Source organism: Chlorocebus sabaeus, chromosome X, assembly GCF_047675955.1.
Source record: "Chlorocebus sabaeus isolate Y175 chromosome X, mChlSab1.0.hap1, whole genome shotgun sequence".
In the NCBI taxonomy this organism is placed as follows: domain Eukaryota; kingdom Metazoa; phylum Chordata; class Mammalia; order Primates; family Cercopithecidae; genus Chlorocebus; species Chlorocebus sabaeus.
Genome location: NC_132933.1, coordinates 78,161,208 through 78,174,632, shown reverse-complemented (window position 1 = coordinate 78,174,632; position 13,425 = coordinate 78,161,208).

The window sequence follows — 13,425 nt, the reverse complement described above, 5'->3', positions numbered from 1 at the left end:
TATTTTATTTTCTCTATAGTACTCGTCAGAAAGGAATTTATCTTATTTGTTGATTTTGTTTGTTGATTTTATTTATTTGTTTATAGTCTGTCAGTGTTTCCGCTGGCCCGCCCCCACTTCTGGCCAGTGTAAGCTCCGTGAGAACTGAGACTTTGCCCCACCCTCCCTCAGCGGTATATTCCCAGCCTAAAATACCTAAAAGGCACTCAATCAATATTTCTTCAATGAATCAACAAATTAGCTTGTAGTTCATATTAGACATTTTGGATCTTAACCTAAGAGCAATGAGAAGTTGTTGAAGAGTTTTTTGAAAGGAACCCCATATGATCTGATTCAATTGTTTTTTAAAATAAAAAAGATCTTCTTGGCTGCTATGTGTTTGAAGCAGTGTTTTTCTTTTTCTTTATAGTGGATACGGTCACTGTTTTAAGATTACAATACTTCTTTAAGAAACTCGAGGGTTTTTTGTTGTTGTTGTTTTGTCTTGTTTTTTTGTGTGTTTTTTTGTTTTTTTTTTGAGGGAGTTTTGCTCTATCATCCAGGCTGGAGTGCATTGGCACGATCTCAGTTCACCACAACCTCCGCCCCCCGGGTTCAAGCCATTCTCCTGCCTTAGCCTCCTGAGTAGCTGGGATTACAGGTACATGCCACCATGCCCGGCTAATTTTTGTATTTTGAGTAGAGACGGGATTTTGCCATGTTGGCCAGGCTGGTCTTAAACTCCTGACCTCGTGATCCACCTGCCTCGGCCTCCCAAGGTTCTGGGATTACAAGCATGAGCCACTGCGCCCAGCCAACTGGACTTTTTAAGAGACACCCACAACATATTTATTTAGTTTAAGTATTGCCTCTAATGGCTAGGGAGGTTTTTAAATCTTTTGAATAAGAATCACTGGGCAAAATCAACCTGACAAGAAAACCAATGTCTGTCTCTTAGTGCTTCCATTTTGCCAAAGTTTGCACCTTTAGGAGTTCACAATAAAATTCAAGATGTGGATGAATTCTAAGCATTTGCTTCAGTTTGCCCTGAGGAGGGGAATAGCAAGATGGAAAGACAAGTGAAAGATAATCAGTGATCTATTAATTTATTCATTCAGTTAAGTCACCCACTCAACAGATACTTATTTTGTCCCAATATTCTGTGCTAGGCTCTGGAGCTGTAATCTCTGCCCTGAACATGCTCACAAACCAGGAGAAGAGTGGCATCCTAGTAGGATGTAATTTCATCTAGTCATTTTGTAAACATATGTGAAAGCTAAAGTTGATGTGTTGCTTTCATTGCAGGGGCCCAGGTATCACTCTTTAGGAAGTCCCTTTAGGAGGTTTGTACCTGTTGAATGTCAGAGATCTTAAAAATAAATCAAAGTTTAAAGAGTATAGCATGCAAATCTTAAGTGTAAAGCCGTTTTATTCCTTAACATCTGTAGAAGGTATTTTTAACCCAAAAGCCTTAAAACAGCATCGTATATATTCATTTTATGGTAGTAGAAAAGATTACAATTGCCTTTGTTTCTAGCAGCACAATGTCTTGTTTATATTGGCATTGTTATTGAAAACCTAGTTTCTCTAGAGCTCAATGTATCTCTTTGAAAAGGTGTATTATGATGCATATTATTCCTCCCACAAATGCCCTGGAACTTAATTAACTGGGGTTGTTATCCCCCATTAAAGTATATTCTAGAAATAGGAAATGTTATTGCAAATATTCAAATATAGTAGAAATAAAATATGTACCCATGCTTGGTTAATTATGTTAGTATCAGGGGAACTCGAAGCAGATTTACTGTCATGTATTTTTTTCCTCCAGCTATTAAAGCAGCAGCGAAAGGTTTCTCTTCACATTCTACGCTTTCTGGGAATATAAAAGTAACCTGCCCAGTGAAGCAATATCAAGTGCCTTACACATCCAAACATAAATGTTTCAGATGCGCTGGTTTAGAAAGCACAGGGTAGTTTTCCAACTCATGCCAAAGCAACTAGAAAGTAAGCTTTCTAGAACAAATTAAGAGCAGTATAATAGGGAGAAGACAAAAGGCTTGGATTTAGATAATATATACTCACTTTAGCTCCAATTTGTAATCCATTTTAATAAATAGGTTCCCCTCCATTTAATTATTTAAATTGTGAAGAATAAAAGGTTTACAGTAGACTAGGTTGATTATGCACTGCCTCTGACACCAAACAACTGCATACCAAGTTTCTCTTTGCAAAGACAAAATGACTCCATCCCTGCTTCTTATCTTGATTCTCCTCAGTCACCATAAAAACCTCAAGTCCATCTGGTCCCACATCCACCTAAACTTCCATTTTCATAGAGGTCAGCTTCCACTTTCATCTCCACTTACACTGTTCTTTACGCTCTCAACAATTTCCACCAAGCCCTCTGAAACAGTGCATTCAATACTAATACATTCTCCAGCTTTCTTAGTCCCTTAGTAGAGAGTTTCTCCTTCTCAGTACTTTGACTGAAAAGTGCCAGCTTCCCAAAAACCTCCTCTCCCCCAAGAACTCATCTGGTGCTTAATTAAAATATAGATTCCAGGCCCCATTCTAGGATTCCGATTTAGACATTTTCGGGTGGAATTCAGGCATCTTCATTTTGAATAAACTCCCCAGAAAATTCAGATGCAGGCTATCTGCAGAGAAGTGTTTGGAAGATGGGTATACTTAAATCAATAATGGCTACCATTTATTGTGTACCTACTATGTGCCAGAAATAGGCACACTATCTCACTTACTTCTCACAAAAAAAACCTTGTAAGATGTTATGAACATTTTATAGGTGAGGAAAATGAAGCCCAGAGCAGTGAGAAACAACAGGAAACACAAAATTTATCTGCAATCACACCAGTAGTAAATAAAGGAGACAGGTTTGGACTCTAAGTGCATGCTGCATCTAACAACCCAGGCAGGTCTCCTAGCTCCTAAACCAGGTCTCAAGTGAATCATAAATCTAAAAAATGTTTTCTTAAAGATTACTCAATAGATGGAAAACTTGGCTCTGCTGGCAATTTCTTTCCTCAGAAGTTCTATCTGTATACCTTATACTACTAACGATCTTGAATGGGCATGGTTTTTTGTTTGTTTTGTTTTTTTGTTTTTTTGAGACAGAGTCTTACTCTGTCACCCAGGCTAGAGTGCAGAGGTGCGATCTCAGCTCACTGCAAACTCCACCTCCCAGGTTCAAGTGATTCTCCTGCCTCAGCCTCCCCAGCAGCTAGGATTACAGGCACCCACCACCAGGCCCCGTTAATTTTTCTATCTTTAGTAGAGATGGGGTTTCACTATGTTGGCCAGTCTGGTCTCGAACTCCTGACCTCAGGCAATCCTCCCGCCTTGGCCTCCCAAAGTGCTGAGATTACAGGCATGAGCCACCACTCCCGGCTGGCATGGTCTTTTCAAATATAAGTTCTCTCTCCTTCCTTTCTCTCTTTCACCTCTTGCCCCTCTTCCTCTTTCTCTCCTTATGGCAGAAATCAGCCAAAGTCACCTATTTATTTGGCCAGTTTCATTACTTTTTTCTTTTTGGCAGAACAAGAGCACTTGGAAATATTTAGAAAAAGGATGCAGTGTTTGACTTCAGGAAAGCACTGGCAGTGCTGCACTACATATTTTCAAGCACTCTAGATAATCCAGCTGTGAGAAAATGGCTATCAATCTTCTATAACTCTTAGTTCAAGGATAAAATATGCTATTTAAAAATACACCTTACTACCTATATAAATGGTAATAAGTAGTTAATAAAAATAGTATTTATTGTACATTTAAAATGTGTCAGGCTCTGTACTAAGTATCTTAAGGCTCATGATAAACCTGTGGCATAAGTAGTATTATACCCATATTACAGCTGGGAAAATTAAAGTTTAAAGTAACTAGCAATGTAATACAGCTAGTAAGTGGAAGACCCAGGAATTCAAACTGAGTCTGTCTGACTTTAGAGTTCAGACCATCTGTTTAAGTACTTTATCTACTTCCACAAACTAACCTCTCAGGAAAATAGCACACCTTAGACAGAAAAAGAACTGCAAGTGGCTTATTAAAGAGACACACCCACATGACCCAGAATAGGCAGTGGAATCGCGTATTTTTATTTTAGATGCTTTTGTATTCCCCACAGAGCACTGGGACAACAGATGCATTTGTTTCTCAAATGTTAAGTGCCTACCTCCCTTATAGCCCTTTCATATTGAATAGTGGCTGACCTGCGGTGGTCTGAGCACTGAACAGAGAAAAAGAAATACTTCATGTTCCTTTTAACTCAATGCACTATCTTCTCCATCATGGTCTCTCAGTTACTCCCATACTGGAAGGCACACTTGCACTTTTGAAGGAAGGATTATTGCTTGAAGCTGCCTGATTTTGAACACCTAAAAAGTCTTCTTTTTAGACAGAATTAAGTCTATTTTTCAAAGAGCAAAGAGTGAGGAGTTTCTCTGACTCAGAATGCCACAGTCCTGGATTACTGTTCAATTTTTTTTAACAAAATCTTCTACAAAAAGATACACAGAAATAAAAATATCATCATAGTAAGGCACATAACTAAATCTCCTACTCTTTTCTTTGGTCCAGAACTTGATTCAGCAAGAAGCCTAGAGTCATAAATAGAACATCAGACTTAGGCAGCAGCGTAGATAGATTGGTCATTTTCCATTCATGTGGAATTGAAATTGTACTGCTTGACATGCCGCCCACTGAACAAATGCATTATAAGCCAATACAAAATGAGGTGGGGGACCTAAGAGTTAATATTAGCTCTGACCCTAAACAAATTTGTCAGATAGACAAAACCTATTTTGGTTGTTTTTTCAGCATCCCTCCCCCAACTAAACTTTCAAGCATCTATCCCAGGAATCTCATTGTCAGTGCTTACCCAACTTTAATTACTCTTAGCTACGTTTAAAACTTTTGTTATATCCTGTTCTTGATTTTTAGAAAAGGACTTACCTATTAAAATGTAAATATAATAATTAAAGCGATATTTTATACCACTATTACAAATGGAAAACCAGTATCACTTGCCATAAATGGATGATAGTCAAAAAAATCAACACATAATTATTAAAATACAGAATGTTTGGGCCGGGCAGCACGGTGGCTCTTGCCTGTAATCCCAGCACTTTGGGAGGCCAAGGTGGGTGGATCATGAGGTCAGGAGTTCGAGACCATCCCGGCTAACACGGTGAAATCCCGTCTCTACTAAAAATACAAAAAATTAGCCGGTCGTGGTGGCGGGTGCCTGTAGTCCCAGCTACTTGGGAGGCTGAGACAGGAGAATGGTGTGAACCCGGGAGGTGGAGCTTGCAGAGAGCCGATATCGCACCACTGCACTCCAGCCTGGGCAGCACAGTGAGACTCCGTCACAAAAAAAAAAAAAAAAAAAAATACAGAATGTTCATCTGAATATTACCTAAGACGTGCTGAATAACATAAGCAAGAAAAACCCTTTTGGATTGACTTTCCTGGCCTGGAAAGTCAATTTGGACTTTTGGACTTTTGAAACCCTTTTGGACTTTCCATTCCTGTCCAGAAGTTACTACATTATGCTTCTTCCTTCCCTTCCAAAGTAAGCTAGTTCTACAGTTTTTCTTCTTAGGGTTTAAGCCTCCTTAGTGGCCTAGTCGAAAGTGTTCATTAGCACAGATTGGATAAACCAATTTCCAGTTTAGGAGAGAAGATTGGAGGAGACTCCAGGTAATACATATGGGTTTTAACTCTTGCATGCTTGAGATACTTGCTGCCTTTTGTTCTTGAAACCAATGACCTTCCAAGTTCCAAATCACTGGTACCAGAGCAAGTCTGATTCAGTAGGTCTGGGGTGGAGTCAAAGTATCTGTATTAAAAAAAAATAGTAATTTGAATATGCAACCTGTTTGGGAACTTTGGTATAACCTAAAGGGAGGTCTTTTGGGAGCCATAGTAGTTTGGTGGGGAAGACATTTTCTGGTGGGAGTGCTTGATATCAAATCACACTCTAGGCACTTACACACTGTAGGCAAGGTTAGTTCTGCGAAATTGAGTCCCTAGTGAAGAACTTAATTGGGAGCAAATGTGATATACTATTATTATTTTAAGAGAATGTCAAAGAAGTAGTGCTAGATACAGGAATGAATAGATAGTGGGGCAGGGATAGAAACTCAAATCATACACAAATATTCCAAGTACATATCTGATAAAGATGGCATTTCAAATCAACTGAATAATAGATTACTTTTTAATAGTGATGTTGAGTCAGTTAATTAACGTTGAACAACGAAAGTCCAAAAATAGTATCCATATGGATAAAACCATGTTATATAAAAAATGGCCTGGGTGCAGTGGCCAATACCTATAATTTCAGCATTTTGGGAAGCCTAGGTAGGAGGATCACTTGAGCCTGGGAATTACAGACCAGCCTAGGCAAAAAGGCGAGACCCTCTCTTTGTACATTTTCTTTAAAAAAAAAAAAAAAAACAACTTTGTTGGCTGTGATGGTGCATACGCCTGTAGTCTTAGCTATTTCAGAGGCTGAGGCAGGAGGATTGCTTGAGCCCAGGAGTTAAAGGCTGCAGTGAGCTATGATCGTGCCACTGCACTCCAGCCTGAGTGACAGAGCTAGACCATGTCTCTTTTAAAAAACCTCCTCCTGACACAAACAAACGGAAGAACATTCCATGCTCATGGATAGGAAGAATTAATATCATGAAAATGGCCATACTGCCCAAGGTAATTTATAGATTCAATGCCATCTCCATCAAGCTACCAATGACTTTCTTCACAGAATTGGAAATAACTACTTTAAAGTTCATATGGAACCAAAGAAGAGCCCACATTGCCAAGACAATCCTAAGCAAAAAGAGCAAATCTGGAGGCATCGTGCTACCTGACTTCAAACTATACTACAAGGCTACAGTAACCAAAACAGCATGGTACTGGTACCAAAACAGAGATATAGACCAATGGAACAGAACAGAGACCTCAGAAATAACACCACACATCTACAACCATCTGATCTTTGACAAATCTGACAAAAACAAGAACTGGGGAAAGGATTCCCTATTTAACGAATGGTGCTGGGAAAACTGGCTAGCCATATGTAGAAAGTCAAAACTGGATCCCTTCTTTATGCCTTATACAAAAATTAATTCAAGATGGATTAGAGACTTAAATGTTAGGCCAAAAACCATAAAATCCCTAGAAGAAAACCTAGGCAATACCATTCAGGACATAGGCATGGGCAAGGACTTCATGACTAAAACACCAAAAGCAATGGCAACAGAAGCTAAAATAGACAAATGGGATCTAATTAAACTGAAGAGCATCCACACGGCAAAAGAAACTGCCATCAGAGTGAACAGGCAGCCTAAAGAATGGGAGAAAATTTTTGCAATCTACCCATCTAACAAAGGGCTAATATCCAGAATTTACAAAGAACTTTCACAAATTTACAAGAAAAAACAAACAACCCCATCAAAAAGTGGGCAAAGGATATGAACAGACACTTCTCAAAAGAAGACATTTGTGCAGCCAACAGACACATGAAAAAATGCTCATCATCACTGATCATCAGAGAAATGCAAATCAAAATCACAATGAGATACCATATCATGCCAGTTAGAATGGTGATCATTAAAAAGTCAGGAAACAACAGATGCTGGAGAGGATGTGGAGAAATAGGAAAGCTTTTACACTGTTGGTGAGAGTGTTAACTAGTTCAACCATTGTGGAAGACAGTGTGGCGATTCCTCAAGGATCTAGAACTAGAAATACCATTTGACCCAGCCATCCCATTACAGGATATATACCCAAAGGATTATAAATCATGCTACTATAAAGACACACGCACACACGTTTGTTGCGGCACTCTTCACAATAGCAAAGACTTGGAACCAACCCAAATGTCCATCAGTGATAGACTGGATTAAGAAAATGTGGCACATATACACCATGGAATACTATGCAGCCATTAAAAAGGATGAGTTCATGTCCTTTGCAGGGACATGGATGAAACTGGAAACCATCATTTTGAGCAAACTATCGCAAGGACAGAAAACCAAACACTGCATATTCTCACTCATTGGTGCGAAGTGAACAATGAGAACACTTGGACACAGGGCGGGGAACATCACACACTGGGGTCTGTCGTGGGGTGGAGGGTTGGGAGAGGGATAGCATTAGGAAAAATACCTAATGTTAATGACGAGTTAATGGGTGCAGCCAACCAACATGGCACAAGTATACCTAGGTAACAAACCTGCACATTGTGCACATGTACCCTAAAACTTAAAGTATTAAAAAAAAAAACTCCTCCAATTTGTGAAAATGTTCAGTGGTTCACCCATTTTGACGTAAAATTTGGCATCATATTCCAAAAGCCTTAAAAAGTGCATGTCAAAATGTACAAATATTATATATCAATACAAATAAAATAAAATAAATGTGTATGCCCTTTTACTTAGCAATTCTACGTTTGGGAACTTATCTTGAAAAATAATCACATAAATGCACAAAGCTGTGTAGATAAGACTGCTCATCAAAACATTGTTGTTAATAATAATGCAAAACCAGAAACAGTCTAAATATTCAAAAGTACAGTATTGTTTACATAACTTATGGCACAATTGTACAGTGAAATGTAATACAGAAATGAAATATGTCTAAGTCTGCCTATATTAATTGATATGGAAAGATATTTATGATATGTTGTAATATGAAAATATAGATTACCAAATATAGTATGTTCCTATTCTAAGTATGTATAATAATACATATGAAGAGAAAAAAGTCTGAACAGATATTCACCAAAATATTAATAGTGCTTATCTCTGAATCATGGGGTTAAAGGTAACTTTCATTTTTCAAATATTTTTGGCTGTTTTCTGAAAAAATTACAAGCATAAATTATTTTTAAAATCATAAGCAATAAAAATATTTTTTGTGTGTGTTTGTACAGAGGTCAATAAAAATTTTAAAAGCCGTTTCTAGCTTTGTTCATACCTTTAGCTTAGCAGTTCCAATTTTAGGAATTTTTCCTAAAGGATCAGGGATATGCACATGCACAAAAATAACGCTAAAGGATTTTTCATTGTGGAACTATTTATAATAGCAAAAAGCTACAACACCCTAACATTCTTCAATAATTATGTGTTTCGTGTGTGTGTGTGTGTGTGTGTGTGTATGAGATGAAGTCTTCTTCTGTTGCCCAGGCTGGAGTACAGTGGTGCGAACATGGCTCATTGCAGCCTTGACCTCCCCAGCTCAAGCAATCCTCCCACCTCAGCCTCCCAAGTAGCTGGGACAACAGGCACCCACAACCATGCTCGGCTAATTTTTAAATGTTTTTGTGGAGACAGAGTCTGCCTCTGTTGCTCAGGCTGGTCTGGAACTCCTGGGCTCAAGCTATCCTCCCTCCTTGGCTTCCCAAACTGCTGGGATTAGAGATATGAGCCACATTGCGCCCAGCCCTGTTTTTCAAAGTTTTTAAAAACTACCTTAACCATTTTTAAGTGAACAGTTAGGTGGTATTAAGTATATTCACATTGTTGTGAATTAGAGTATTTGTTAATAAATTATCACACATTGTATGGTTAAATATTATAGTATCATTAAATACTTTATAAGTTTAATGGCATGGAAAATGTTTAGACACATTGTCAAATGAAAAAGTCAGTTTGTAAAATGGTATGCATAGTATGAGTCCAATTTCGTTTTAAAGACATTTTATGAACATAGAAAAAAACAAGTCTGAAGGATGTATATTTAAATGTTAATACAGTATATATTTCTGGGCACTGGCATTGTAGGTGATTATTTTCCAAAGTTTTTGTAAGAAACATGCATTACTTTTGTACTCACGAGAAAAAAAAAGTGCTACAAAAGACAGGCTTTTATCTCTAGAGTAATCAATTTTTGTTCATCTTTCTATGCATCACAAATTGTCCATTAGACTATAACTATCATGTGGGCAGAGATTAGGTGTTTTTTTTTAAAATTTCCCCGGGTACTTCCTGCCACATAGTGTTCTGCATTCAATAAATGTTGACTAACTGCATTCGTGCATATGCATACATATAAGCCTATGTACCTATGTGGGCATGCATATTTAAATATACCAACCGCTTTCTCATCAGTAATGAGAAAAAAAGTGAAAGGCAGGTTTTTGAAAAGTGCCATGAGCCTTTTGCCATATGTTGGGAAAGGAACAGTACTTGCCAAGGCTAAGGGTACAGAGTAATCATTAAATATTTGGGGTCACACCAGTCAAGTTTGTCCATTTCAGCCCAAGCAATTATTTTCTTGGATTATCTCCTTTGGGTGAGATTGGGTCCACCTTTTTAATGGTTCTACTAATTAGCCTGTCTGGGCACTGTACTGAAAATGTTTAAATAAAAAGTCCCATACCACTGCAACTCTGCCTACTCTGGGCTCCTTGTCACAGTCAGTGTCAAATCAGCTGAAGTAACAAGAACCTTGTTACGTTGGGAGTCTGGCAAGCAGGACAGGTTAGCAGGCCTTTAGTCACATTTCATTTGTTAACTCCAGAACTCTATACTCTGTACTCTTTGGAGTACAAAGTTTTTACTTCAGAATATCAGCAGGTGCCCAAGGGAGAATGAGTGTTAAAATCCCTCAAACCACTAAATTATTAAAAAGCACTTGAACAGGTTCTTCAGAATCAGACAGCAGAGCTCAAGGATTTACACATTTGATAACTGAAATAGGAGGACAGGATAAAGACCCAATTTGAGCCCTTGATGAGTTGATTTTTTAAAATAGTTATGGTTGTGAAAGGAAGGCATGAAAAGTGGAAGATATTTTAAAGGCAGATTATGGCTTATCCTTAATTATAGCTGCAGCTGAGCTGAGGAGCTGGGTTGGGGCCTAATCATGACTCTGGCCTCCCTCAGAGACACAGCAGGTAACTGGGTAGGGCTTCTTTTGCTTCCTTAAATCCTCGATAGAGAATTATTGATTCTGAAATCTCCTGTAGGAAATTTTCACACAATAAAGTAGAGAGTTTAGAAATCTGGGCAGATTGACCAACTGAATTTATACTGCCTCATTATGTTAACCCGTTGGAGGCTATATCTGGGGACACGCTAATGCCACTATCTTACATATTTATTGGGCTGTTGAGGTATAAAATGTCACCATTAAAATCCAAAGAGCTGTGCAGCAAACCTTGGCTTACTATTCCCTTTGCTCATCAGCAAACCCTATTAGTGTTCCACACCAAAATCCTGGCAGCAGGGTCCCCAATATCAGCAAAGATTTAATGTCATAGAGCACTAGTGAGGCCTTTTGTGACTCAAATTTATTCCTTTATCAAATTAACCAGAAAGGGTTATTTGTAAATAATTAAAACTCTTAAAAATCCTAACCTACTTTGAGGCCCCTCAACCACATCAGATCTTACATTGGGAATGCTATCTGCTAAAAATCTTATACTTCCCATTTTCTGGGGAGAGGCAGGGGTTACCCTAGTTATGAAGGAAATGTGGGGACTAGCACAAGAATCAGTGAGAATTCTAGGATTTCTAAGCAATACAGTTACTAAAAAATAATTTTCCTGGTCCAAAAGCTGGTGGCCCCACTTATACCCTTGTCCTGTGAATTTCCTATGCTATTGGTGGAGACTGTACCCTTATGGAATATACTCAGAGTCTCTAATCTATTGACTTTATCCTCCATCTCACCCTTGCATGTTAGACACTAAATATATATTCATTTGTTAGATGAATGAATAATTGAATCTAGAAAGATGGTCTTTTTCAGTGCCTGCTAGTGTTAAGCTGACTTAAGTGAGTTTTCCAAATGTAGTTCATCTTAAAACGTGTGGCCACCTATAGAGACTAGATCCCTGATTAAGGGATTGTCTAGAAATGACCACTGAGCATGTGAGCATCTACCCAAGCACCTTGCCATGTTTCTTATTTTTCCTTACTTGTAAATAAAAATGATAAATTACCCATGAAGGAAGAATACTTCCTTACTTTTATTTTCTGATCTACATAAAACTTCAAAGTAAAAGGAATTACGTTATTTCTCATTCTGCATATTACACTTAGTGGAGTAGACACAAAATGATCACTGAAGGGATAAGTCAGGTAAATGATGGTCAGGATTGCTAGAGGCATGGAAATGTCATAGGGACCAGAGCTTTTAAATTGACCTGGAAAACTTACAGTGTTTTCTTCTTTTTAAGATTTCAGAGATGCAAACTCCCTCAATTATATGACCCAGTGTAAACTTCTTTCTTACATCTAAGTTCCAAAACTCATGGGCTCAAGAGACAGGGACTGTAGTCCCAGATTCACAAATATATGACTCAGATTCAAAATAGTTTCTATATCTAAACACAGAAGTGGCAAAGATAGACAAGTCATGAAAAAGAAAGGAATCTTCACTCCAAAATTTGGCAGTGTTAGCTCTTTCTAGGATATTAGTTCTAGATATTTTCTTTAGCAGCTCAGCTTCTAGGCTAAGCCACTCACATAGCCACTCTTTGTTCCTTATCCTACACATTTTTGAAGAGTTAGAAATCTGGCTTTTGTAGTTCTTGAAATCTATACATTGGCTACTTTTATTACCTCCTGGATGGAATTTTTTTTTTTTTTTTTTTTTTTTTTTTTTTTTTTTTTTTTTTTTGAGACAGAGTCTCACTCTGTTGCCCAGGCTGGAGTGCAGTGGCATGATCTTGGCTTACTGCAACCTCTGCCTCCTGGGTTCAAGCAGTTCTGAACTCCTGACCTCGTGATGCACCCGCCTCAGCCTCCCAAAGTGCTGGGATTACAAGCATGAGCCACCACGCCTAGCTGGATGAATTATTTTATATTCTGGTATTTTACTTTTGCATTGTTATTGGTCTGAGCTATGCCCATCCCTTGTTTAGTTATTTCTCTCCATCCCCATGTTCAATAGCCATTTCCTTTTCCCACTCCATATACAGCTATTCTAATGTGTTTAATGTATATCTTTTAATTTTTAGGCATTCTTGCAAACTAAGTATCTTGGATGCATATTTTTCAGTGTATGTAAATAGCATTGTGTTGTATTTCTCATTTCTGCCTCAGCACTGTGTTTAAAAGCTTCATCCATGTTGCTATGTTCATATGTCCAATGTAGCTCATTGCTTTCTTCTGCTGCATGGTACTCCACCATATGCGTCCACTCTCCCAGCATCTCCAACTTTCCACCACCACAAACCATGCTGCAGTGAACATACCTGTACCTGAATTCATGGGATAATTTCTCTGGGATACCGACTCAGGAACACAATTGCTGGGGTGTGGGGCATGACTCAAGTTTGACTGTTTGCTTTCAGTTAGTTCTCCAGAATAATAGTACAAATCTACACTTTTACCTGCATGAGAGTTCCTATATTTCCAGTCTCCACCAGCACTTGGCCCCTGCTTTCTAAATTTTGTCAATTTATCTCTTCTGACCTTG